Consider the following 11889-nt stretch of genomic DNA (forward strand, 5'->3'; position numbering starts at 1 on the left):
TGATCTTATATCATTGAGGAGTCTACCAATTATGGAGCAAGCTTCCACGAGCTTTGGGAAACTAGAATACCACATGAATACCTCTTTTGTTGCCACTTCTCCATGCCCAAATACATGGAACAAATGGTCAAAGAACATCCGGCGGAGATCAATGAAACACGCAAGTGTTCATCAAGTGATGGTACATATTGCTCCACACCCCACTTAGATTCTTCAAAATATGCTATGGCTATAGTTGTAAACTATGTAAATCAAGAAAAAAATTAGTTAATAATTGTTAGGATAATAGAAGTCAATATCTCTTTCCTATTAACATACTTCATTTTTAAGGTATTGCACACGATACGTCTCATTAAGTTCCAACTCTGCTTCAAATTCTTCAAAAGTCTTTAATAGCTTGAGGTAAAAATCTTTTATGTATTCGGGTAAAGAATCAACAGCTTGATGATTCCACCTAAATGTAAGAAAATATGAGCAAATAGGTGATCATGATATTGGTAAAAGAATGAATATGAGAATTTATCATTTTAACTTGAATTTGTTTTACAACATTTTAGTCCTATCATGTATGTTTGTACAACAACAATATTAAATGAAACACAAAACTATTAAAATTTGATATACTAAAATTGAACCTCTTGATTGCTTCAGTTAATAGTTTGCGCTCTTCCAATGTGCTATAATTATCATAGATATCATCCATAACTGATACAAGACAAAATGCTTTGGTGCACATCACTCGTGCACGAGAATATTGAGGCTCATAATATATACCATGAACCCAATAATAACTTTCCACAATTCGATCACGAGCAAACTTTAGTGATTTAGCAAGCGCTAAATCATTCCACCATCTTTAAACATGCCATCCATCAAAAATATACATAGAGAAACAAAACAATTAGTTTATACCCCAAATGTAAATAAAACATAAATTACTTATAATTAGAAAATAAAACTAACCAATTAAGGTAATGTATAAAAATCATGTGAGATATCTAACATTAATCAAACTTGTGCAATGCTATAGTCAATAAAATTCATGTAAATAATTTTTAAGTGCTATGATATTTTTTATAACTATAAAGCAATAATTTTGAAATTCCTATCAATTCTCTTATTAGATTTATATATTGATATTAAATGTGAGGATTATGTTGTCTATATTTGTTCACATATATTAGATAAAATATTTCTATAAAAAGATGAGTTAAATTTACTTACATCGAAACTTTCTTCAGTTCCTCTTGATAAAGAGATTGCAATATATTGAAATCCAATTTTGCAAGTTCTAATATGACATCATCTCGCGTTGCATCCTTTTGATAAATAGGTATATATATTCTCGCCAAGAGACTTTTAATTCTTCGACATAGTGGTACCTCAAGGGAAAGAGATACATGTGTCTCTAAAGGTTGTTCAAGTTCACTCAATAAGGATACTAGTTGAGACTTTGAAAAATAATTGGCTTCATCAAGTATAGTCTCTCCATGTGTTGCAAGATAAGACGCATTATATATGCTTAGCAGTCCCTTTGCATCTCCATTCAAGGTAGATATAAAGCTTCCATTGTCATCTTTGAACTTGTTAAAACTCTCTACAAAAGTGGGTAAACAATTAATAGTAAGTGTTCATAAAAATAATTAGTTAATAATATTATTTTATATCAAACTATTTAACTAGTTTTATTCTCTTTGCCTTTTTAATAATAACAATAAAACAGGTTTACATGACAAATTTTAAATCTTAAAACTTGGCAATGATTTAGATTTTTACCAATATTGTAATTTGGCACAACTTGTTTTACACATCCTTTTATTAGGAAAACATGTAAAATTTTCAATTAGGCATATATTAATTTTTATTAGTCTAAATTTGATTATTATAATTAAACTAAAAATGGAATTTTTGGCAAATGATGAAAATATTGATTGCTTATCTTGTCATATAAAGAAAGACATATTTATCTTGAATTTCAATTTTAATATATATATTTTGTTTTATATATAAGAACATATGTATATATAATCTAATAATTTTAACTTATTTCTATTGTTACCTGCAGAAACATTATATCCATGCTGCCTAAGCAATCGAAATCTAAGAGAAGTTTCATAGAGCCCATAATTGGTATCATCAACCTCAAAGATCAATCTTAATGCGCCATCTATTTCATCTTCAAAATGATAGTCCAGTCTAAGAAGTTGAATTGAATCAATCAAATTCATAAGTTGCGGTATGCCACTAGTGTCCTTGAACATTGTCTTTACATGCACCTTTAATTCTTCTGCTCTCTTTATCATCCTTTGAAAGGACTCCTGCATCATCAAAATTATTAGATATACATATATCCAACAATATATATATATATTTTATTTAATCACCGCATATTCATATTGTCATTCGTATGTTGCAAATAAGATCTACTTCAAATTAATTTTAAGAAATTTTCAAGGAACATTAATTGAATAAGTGTGAGAAGATCAATACCTGTGTTTGTGAGTGAAAGGAGCTTCGGATGAAAAAATCACCCCAAACACTTGGATGATATTTTGTAGACTTACGAACTATCACTTCATCATCACCAATAAAATTTAGTGATTGCTTCTCCATCTTAATGGTGCATGAGTTGAGATCTTTAGCAACCCTTCTCTTGATATTTATAGGCTCACTTAAAAAAAAAATTAGTGATTTGTGATCTTAATTATGAGCTACTAATCAAATTTAGTGATTTAATCAAAGCTATGGACTCTTTCTCCATGTTAATAACGTGTTGTGCTCGTGAGTCACGCTATGGAAACTGAACCTAACATCTTAATAATTATTTAGATGTTTTGGGATTTTATCAAATCACACCCTTCCTTTTATTTATTTAGTTTTTAACAAATCATTTCGTTAATCATAAAGTTTTCCTAATTCACCCTTAATTTTAAGTTTCCTCAAAATACAAATCAATCCAAGTCGATTTGCAAATTATCATATAAATTAATATTCGGAATTCCTTTAAAATTAGGATGATCAAAAAGGGATTTCTCACGCATTAGATAGATTCACATAAACTTACTTGAGATTTTACCAAATAAAAAAACAACACATTCGGTTTTACAGTGATCGTCGTCATCTTTGATTTTTCGCTACACTGATGAACTTAATACGAACTTTGATATTCTATTATTTGTTCTGTTGGAGCCGTGGAGACCATCTAAGAACTTTGGATGGAACTACGGATCAACGAATTTTCATAGTTGATTTTAAAAATTAATTGGAGCATGTGATTCAAATATATGAGAGAAGGATTTGGATTTGTTAGAGTTATAATTGAACCAAATTAATGTTCGTGAATAAATTTGATATTCGATTTGATAAGAATTTATGTATGTTCGTTCAATACATACAAGATCAATTAAATGAACAAACTTGAATAATGCATTAAACTAAATGAATAAATTTATAAACTAAACGAACAAACTTGAACATATATGTTTAGTTTGTTAATATTCGTAAATAATATTCATGAACAATATTCATGAATAATATTTATAAATAATATTCATGAATAATATTCATAAATAACATTCTTGAATTATATTCATCAATAAAACTCTTATCAACAAGTTAAATAAATAAAAAATTAATTAAATAAATAAATTTATATTATCAAATTTAATAATCAATCAAATAAATTTAAAATATAAAAATTTTAAATAATCAAATAAATTTGAATTGAGATCGATAACATCTAGACAAATCAAACTTAAATTAAATTTGAATTAAGTTCAAGTTCATAAAAAAGAAATTAAATTAAGGTTGAATAATTATTTTAACAATTTAATTTAATTTAATTTAATTTAATTTGATTATCTTATTAAATAAATTTAAATATCATAAAATTTAATTATATTTGGCTAAGTTATGACATTATTTTTCAAAGACATGGCACATGATGCTCACTATATCTAATTGATAAGAGTCAATTTATTCATTAAATACCATTGACATTAATTGATGGAGATATTGTCGGACATATTAAAAATTTATTAAATTTAAATTATATAGAAATTAAATGCAATCTTAACATGTACAAAGGACTTAGTTAATAATCTCAAACTATCAAATAAAAAATAATAGATTGCTTGAGATGATTGAATTATCTTGTATAATCGAACTGAGTTACTGAGTGTCGAGTTGTAGCGTTAGCTAAATTATTTAGTGTCGAGTCCATCAAGTTGTCGAGTGCCAAATTAGTCGAATAAAATTCTTATCAATATATTAAATAAATAAATAAATTTATAGACAAATCAAACTTAAATTAAATTTGAATTAAGTTCTTCATAAAAAAATTAAATTAAGATTGAATAATTATTTTAACAATTTAATTTATGTTAGATTTGATTTAATTTAATTTGATTATCTTATTAAATAAATTTAAATATCATAAAATTTAATTATATTTGGCTAAGTTATGACATGATTTTTCATAGACATGGCACATGATGCTCACTGTATCTAATTGATAAGAGTCAATTTATTCATTAAATACCATTGACATTAACTGATGGAGATATTGTCGGGCATATTAAAAATTTATTAAATTTAAATTATATAGAAATTAAATGCAATCTTAATATGTACAAAGGACTTAATTAATAATCTCAAATTATCAAGTAAAAAATAATAATTGCTTGAGATGATTGAATTATCTTGTATAACGGAACTGAGTTAGGAGTGTCGAGTTGTAGGGTTAGCTAAATTATTTAGTGTCGAGTCCATCGAGTTGTCAAATACCAAGTTAGTCAAGTAAAATTCTTATCAACATATTAAATAAATAAATAAATTTATATTATCAAATTCAATAACTAATAAAAAATTTTAAAATATAAAAATTTTAAATAATTAAATAAACTTAAATCAAGAATTCGATAACATTTTAAATAAATCAAGCTCAAATTAAATTTGAATTGAGTTTAAGTTTATAAAAAAAGTTAAAGTTGAATAATTATTTCAACGATTTAATTCATTTTAGATTTGATTTAATTTAATTCGATTATCTTATTAATTAAATTTAAATATATAAAATTTAATTAGATTTGGCTAAGTTATGGCATGAGTTTTCAAAGTACATGATGCACGTTATATCTAATTGATAAGAGTGTGTTTGGTTCAAGTTATCATATATAACTTTAATTATGTGATTACTAGGTAATTACATAACCAAGATTATGAGGTATAAAATATAATTTAATATTATTTGATTCAACTTATTTATTTGGATAAAATAAAACATAACCAGTTTTACATTTACTATATTACCCTTAATTCAATTTATTTTCAAAATAAATTAAATTAAATTAATAATATTAATATTAATAATCATAATAAATTGAGAATATATAAAAATAAATATATTTTTTTAAATTTAAAATAAATTTAAATATTTTTACTAAAATAATTTATTAAAATAATTATTTTAATAAAATAATTCATTAAATTAATAAATATAATTTATTAATTTTATTTTTTAAATTAAAAATAAATTTATATATATTTTAATAAAATAATTTGTTAAATGAATAAATATAATTTATTAATTTTATTTTAATAAAATAATTTGTTAAAATAATTATTTTAATAAAATAATTTATTAAATTAATAAATATAATTTCTTAATTTTATTTTTTAAAATTTAAAATAAATTTTTAATAAATAGTTCATTAAAATAATTATTTTAATAAAAAATTCTTTAAATTAATAAATTATATTTATTAATTTTATTTTTTAATTTAAAATAAATTACCTCTTTTAAATTTATAAGTATTTAAATTAAAATTTATTAAATTAATTAATGCGATTTCAATTAGATTTCTTGGTACATTTTAATTAACTTAATTTTAAAATCAAAGGATAATTATGAAAAAAATTTCATTAACCTCCAGAATCGCAGAAAACCTTAGGGTGCTAAGGTAATCGTATTTCTGAATTATAACACATTTGCTGATGTTACGGTGATACTGTATTACTTGAGAATCAATCATAACCTGAATCAAATAAAGTTATCGTTTATAACCTTGAATAAATAACCAAGTTTATCAACGATAACTCTCAACCAAACGACCCCTAAATACCATTCACATTAAATGGTGGAGATATTGTGGGACATATTAAAAATTTATTAAATTTAAATGATATAAAAATTAAATGCAATATGAGGACTTAGTTGATAATCTCAAACTATTAAATAAAAAAATAATGGATTGCTTGAGATGATTGAGTTATCTTGTGTAATCGAGCTGAGTTGCTGAGTGTTGAGTTATAGAGTTAGTCGAATTGTCTAGTACCGAGTTCGTCGAGTTGTCGAGTGCCAAATTAGTTGAGTTGTTGAGTTATAGAGTTAGTCGAATTGTCTAGTACCGAGTTCGTCGAGTTGTCGAGTGCCAAATTAGTTGAGTTGTTGAGTCACTGAGCTCTCGAGTGCCAAGTCGGCCAAGTTGCCAAGTCAGTCGAATCACCAAGTTGACAAGTGTCGAGTCGACCAAGTCACCGAGTTCCAAGTCAACCAAGTTGCCAAGTGTCAAATCAGTCGAGTTATCAAGTGTCGAGTAATCGAGTCAGCAGAGTGCAGAGTTGTCGAATTGACTGAGCGTTGAGTTAGTCAAGCTACCGAGTGGGAGGCCAAGACTGAGTGAGAATTGAGATGTCGAAATCTGTGTTTGATGTGATTTTATTAAAATAGATTCGTCCCCTTCCGACTATGAGTCTATGCTTTAAGGTTACATTAAATGTCTAGTCCTAGGATATACAATCAAGCACTGATTGTTTGTGACGAACTGGATGAGTACCCGAATGCTATCACCAAAGGAACTGTCGAGCAGAGTGCACAATAGAGAAAAAGAACGAGGAGAATGAAGAAGGAAGGATTTCTTTTTTACTTAAAGTCATGACTTCCTTATATAGGATTACTAATCCTTGATAGCATTAAACAACTGAATAAAGGTCATCTACTACCCTTCAAAATATTATGCATTCACTCTTTTGCTCAAAGTCATGACTTCCTTATATAGGATTACTAATCCTTGATAGCATTAAACAACTGAATAAAGGTCATCTACTACCCTTCAAAAAATATAAATATTTTGAAGTTTTGAAGAGTATAAGTCTATCAACCAATTTCGAATAGATCAAAAATTTTTTAAATCATTTTAAATCAATATTAATGTATTATTGAAATTCTCTTTAATGCATTCATACTTTCATATTTAAATTTGACAGTATAAATTTATAATAGTGAATTTTTAAAAACAAGATTTGAGAAAAATTATCATAAATTTATTATAAAGTTTAGGACTATATAATAATCATTAATATAATATAATATTATATTCCATGAACAGGATTGCACTAAGAAAATGGCATAATTATACTAACTGAAGGTATATTTATAACTAAAATGACTGTTTGTACGACACATTTTAAATATATTGTGAGAAATTTTTTTAAGCGTATTAAATTGTTTAGATTATTTCATAAATATTTTCAATGTAAAATATCAATGGGCCAACTTTCTTTATTCCTTTGTCAATTTTCTTTTAATTTAAGGAAAATTGAGATGGATTTGACTAAAGCTATTGACTGTTTCTCCATGTTAACAGCGTGTTGTGCTCTGAGTCACTCTAAAGAAAATGAACCTAACATTTTAATAATTATTTAGATTTTTTGGAATTGTATCAAATCACAGCCTTCCTTTTATTTAGTTTTGAACAAATCATTCTGTTAAACATAAAATTTTCCTAATTCACCCTTAATTTTAAGTTTCCTCATAATACAAATCCAAGTTGATTGGCAAATCATCCTATAACGTGATATTTCTAAATACAAAATGATATTCTGAATTCCTTTAAAATTAGGATTATCAAAAAGGGATTTCTCACACATTAATTAGATTCACTCTTTCTTGTGAGAATGGGAATGAATATATAATTCTCTGATGGATATAAAAATGAAAATCTTGATGAAAGTTAAATATCTGATGAGATGGAGATGGAGATGGAGATGAAGATGAAAATAAATATAATAAATAAAAATAAAAATTAAGAATATAGAATTCGATCCAAATCCGACTTGTTATCATCCTTACCACCAACCACCTCATCTCACTTAGTTTGCCTGTGGTGATATTTTACTCTTTAATTCGCTCACCAAAAATTGATAATTTGGAGACATTAAATAGTGATTCTATTGTCTTTTGTGTTTAGGGCGGACACCAAAACAATGACAATTATTCCATAAAAAAGTATTTGAAACCTTTGTGTCAAATTTCCACCTAGAAAAAATGAAAAAAAAATAAAGGAGAGTTGAAACCTTTTGTCAAATTTTAACTCACCATAATTATTATCAGACTGTTCTTTAGTTTTTATACGTTGTATGAGTTTTTTCTACCTCCAGATTATTTCTAACGAGATACTCAACTGTTGAGTAGACCTTTAATAACGTGTTGTGCTCGTGAGTCACGCTATGGAAACTGAACCTAACATCTTAATAATTATTTAGAATTTTTGGGATTGTATCAAATCACACCCTTCCTTTTATTTATTTAGTTTTTAACAAATCATTTCGTTAATCATAAAGTTTTCCTAATTCACCCTTAATTTTAAGTTTCCTCAAAATACAAATCGATCCTAAAATACAAATCGATCCAACTTGATTTGCAAATTATCATATAAATCAATATTCGGAATTCCTTTAAAATTAGGATGATCAAAAAGGAATTTCTCACGCATAGGTAGATTCACATAAACTTACTTGAGATTTTACCAACTAAAAAAACAACACGTTCGGTTTTACAGTGATCGCCGTCATCTTTGATTTTTAATCGCTACATTGACGAACTTAATACGAACTTTGATATTCTATTATTTGTTCTGTTGGAGCCGTGGAGACCATCTAAGAACATTGGATGGAACTACGGATCAACGAATTTTTATAGTTGATTTTAAAAATTAACTCAGAGCATGTGATTCAAATATATGAAAGAAGGATTTGGATTTGCTAGGATTGTAATTGAACCGAACGTTCGTGAACAAATTTGATATTCGACTTAATAAGAGTTTATGTATGTTCGTTAAATACACATAAGATCAATTAAATGAACAAACTTAAACAACTCATTAAACTAAGGAGTCGCTTGGTACGCGGGTTTAGGAGAGGGGAATGGGAATGAAATCTATTTCATTCCCATTCTTAATGCTTGGTAGACAGGAATGGATATCCAAATAAGGATATGATATCCCTACTTTCATACCCTACCCCTCCCCCGGTTATCGCCAAAATCCATTCCCACGCGCGGCGCTTTTTTTTCTCGTGGACGACAGTACCCCGCGACCTTTCTTCTTCCCCATCAGCCGCGATTCTTCCCCCTTCCTCGCGATCGCCTCCCTGCCGCGATTCTTCTTCCCCACCCGCGGTCCGTGCGATCGCCCTCTCTGCTGCGCCTTGGATCGCCCTCCCTGCTGCGCGCTCCGCCGCGTTCGTGTTGCGCCGCGATCGCCCTCCCTGTTGCCTCGCACGCGATCGCCCTTCCCTGCCGCGCGCTCCGCCGCCGCCTCCCTTCGGCCGTCGCACGCGATCATCATCCCCTGCTGCCTCGCACGCGATCGCGCTCCGCCGCCGCCTCCCTTCGGCCGTCACACGCGAGAAGACGGAGCAAACCTCGCCGGCACGTGTCATTGCCGCAAGATCCTTCTCCCGTCACTGCCGCAACATCCTTCTATGTGAGATATGTTTTCGATTTTTCAGCACATTGATCCCCGTTATTGGTTGCTGATCATGTGATTTGTTTGCTGATAATGTGGTTTGGTTGCTGATGCAATTAGGATGGTTTTATTGAAGTTAGCTAGAGCTAGTTAGAAGGCAAACCCCCATCTCTTTGCTTCTGAGAACCAGAGAATCTAATTAGGATGGTTTTATTGATCAGTACACAGGTCTGATGAATCTAATTAGGGTTTATGAGCTCTCATAGCATACATCTCTGTGCTCGGCGACTTAAGTTTTATAATTTAGGCAAGTTTAAGCTTGATGATGAATCTAATTAGGGTTTAATGTTGGGAAAATGAAGTATTTGATATGGAATGACTTTATTATTGTGATGTTTGATCTATTTTTCTATGCAACTTTGTAAAAACTTTTATATGTACTCTTATTTGCATTCAGTTAGCTATGCTGTTGCATTATTTAGGACTGCATTTGATGTTTGTTCAGATTGAGTGAAACTTTTCGATTATGTTATGCCATAGAATGTAGAGTAATGCTGTTTGGGTTTGCATAATTTGATGTTTGTTCAGATTGAGTTATTTTCGATTCTGTTTGGGTTTATGGTGTCATTAACTTGATTTAATATTTTTTTAGGATGGAGCGTAATGCTGATGACTCTATGGGAAAGAATGTAGCACGAGGAAGAGGCAAAAATAAAGTTTTCTGAACGGAAGAGGAGAGTTGGGCATTAATAAGATGTTTACAAGATATGACAACCGATCCTCTTTGGAAAACAGATGGTGGGTTCAAGAATAACTACATGGTCGAGATAAGAAAGATTATGATCCAAAAGTTACCAACTTTCACAAAATCTGTCAGTCACATTGAATCTAGGATTAAAATCTTAAAAAGAAAATTCCACGCTATCAATGAAATGTGCAGGCAAAGTGGTTGTACTTGGAATGATGTTGAAAAGAAGATAGCTTGTGAAGAAACATGGTATCTTGAATGGATTAAGGTATGTGTATTAGTCATTATTGGTTTTTATTCAAATTATAATGTTGTTTGTTGTGGTAACTTCCTTGACTTTGTTAAGTTAATTGTTATGTTTTTTTCGGACAGAATCACAATGACGCCAAAAGTCTCTATAATGTATCATTCCCTTATTTTTCGGAGTTAGAGATGGTATATGGCAAAGATAGAGCAACAGGCCTTATTGCGGAAGATCCTATGATGGCTGCACAAAACATCACTGATGTGGATGCTGAGTTGAGCATATCGGATGATAATTCACTTGTCGAAAAAGGAGTTGAAGTTGATTCGATGCCAAATCAACAACCTTCTGTCACATCAAAGGCATCTCACTCTAAGGAGAAAAAGAAATCATCAACTGATAATGTTAAAAAAGTTTCGAAAAGGGCAAAGACTTCAACTGGGCAAAATGTTGATTCTGACTTCAAGTTACTCAGTGATCGAGTTGAGGGATTTATGCAAACTGTTAGCTCACACCTTGAGTCAATGTCATCTTGGGTTCAAGGTAAATCCTCAAAAATGCCCCAAGTTCTTGAGATATTGGATAAGTATGAGTTCGTTGGTAAGAACAAGTACAAAGCTGCTCAAGTTATTTGTGAAGATTCTGTGAAAGTTGAGTTATTGTTCAGTTTGGATTCATCTGAAATTGAAGATTTTGTGCTCAGTTGTTTAGAATAGTATGCTTGTGATGTTGTGTTTGATGACTACAGTTTTGCTTCTCTCACTTTTGGTATTGTGGTAGTTGTTTTGATCATGTAAGGCAATTGTGTTTAAAAACCTTGGAATTGCTCAGTTGCTTATGTTTGTGATGTTGGGTTTGATGAATACATTTTTGCTTCTTTCACTTTTGATATTGTGGTAGTTATGTTTAAAAACCTTGGACGATGATTTATTGTGAACAATTATGTCTTTTGTATGTTGGGATGAAATAAAAATATTCATCATATTATATTTTTTTTAAATAAAATGGTTTTGGCTATGACTCTATATGATTACTTTTGTCTTTTACATATAAGGGTAAAATGGGAATTTTAACTGATTCCCATTCCATAATTTAAGCCACACCAAACAACATTAATGGGAATAATACCCATTCCACTATCTATACCAAGC

The 11889-nt window shown here is 29.3% G+C and overlaps 2 pseudogenes; one reads left to right on the forward strand and one right to left on the reverse strand.

The window, feature by feature from the left end:
• The window catches only part of LOC141815159 (beta-eudesmol synthase-like), a 14625-nt pseudogene extending 12012 nt beyond the window's left edge, over positions 1–2613 (reverse strand).
• Positions 2614–10399: 7786 nt separating this feature from the next.
• On the forward strand, positions 10400–11454 carry LOC141815160 (uncharacterized; annotated as a pseudogene).
• Positions 11455–11889: the final 435 nt, after the last annotated feature.

The sequence above is a fragment of the Curcuma longa genome, chromosome 21, assembly GCF_044706935.1.
Source record: "Curcuma longa cultivar G26 ecotype Majalengka, Jawa Barat chromosome 21, ITB_CL_G26_1.1, whole genome shotgun sequence".
Lineage (NCBI taxonomy): Eukaryota > Viridiplantae > Streptophyta > Magnoliopsida > Zingiberales > Zingiberaceae > Curcuma > Curcuma longa.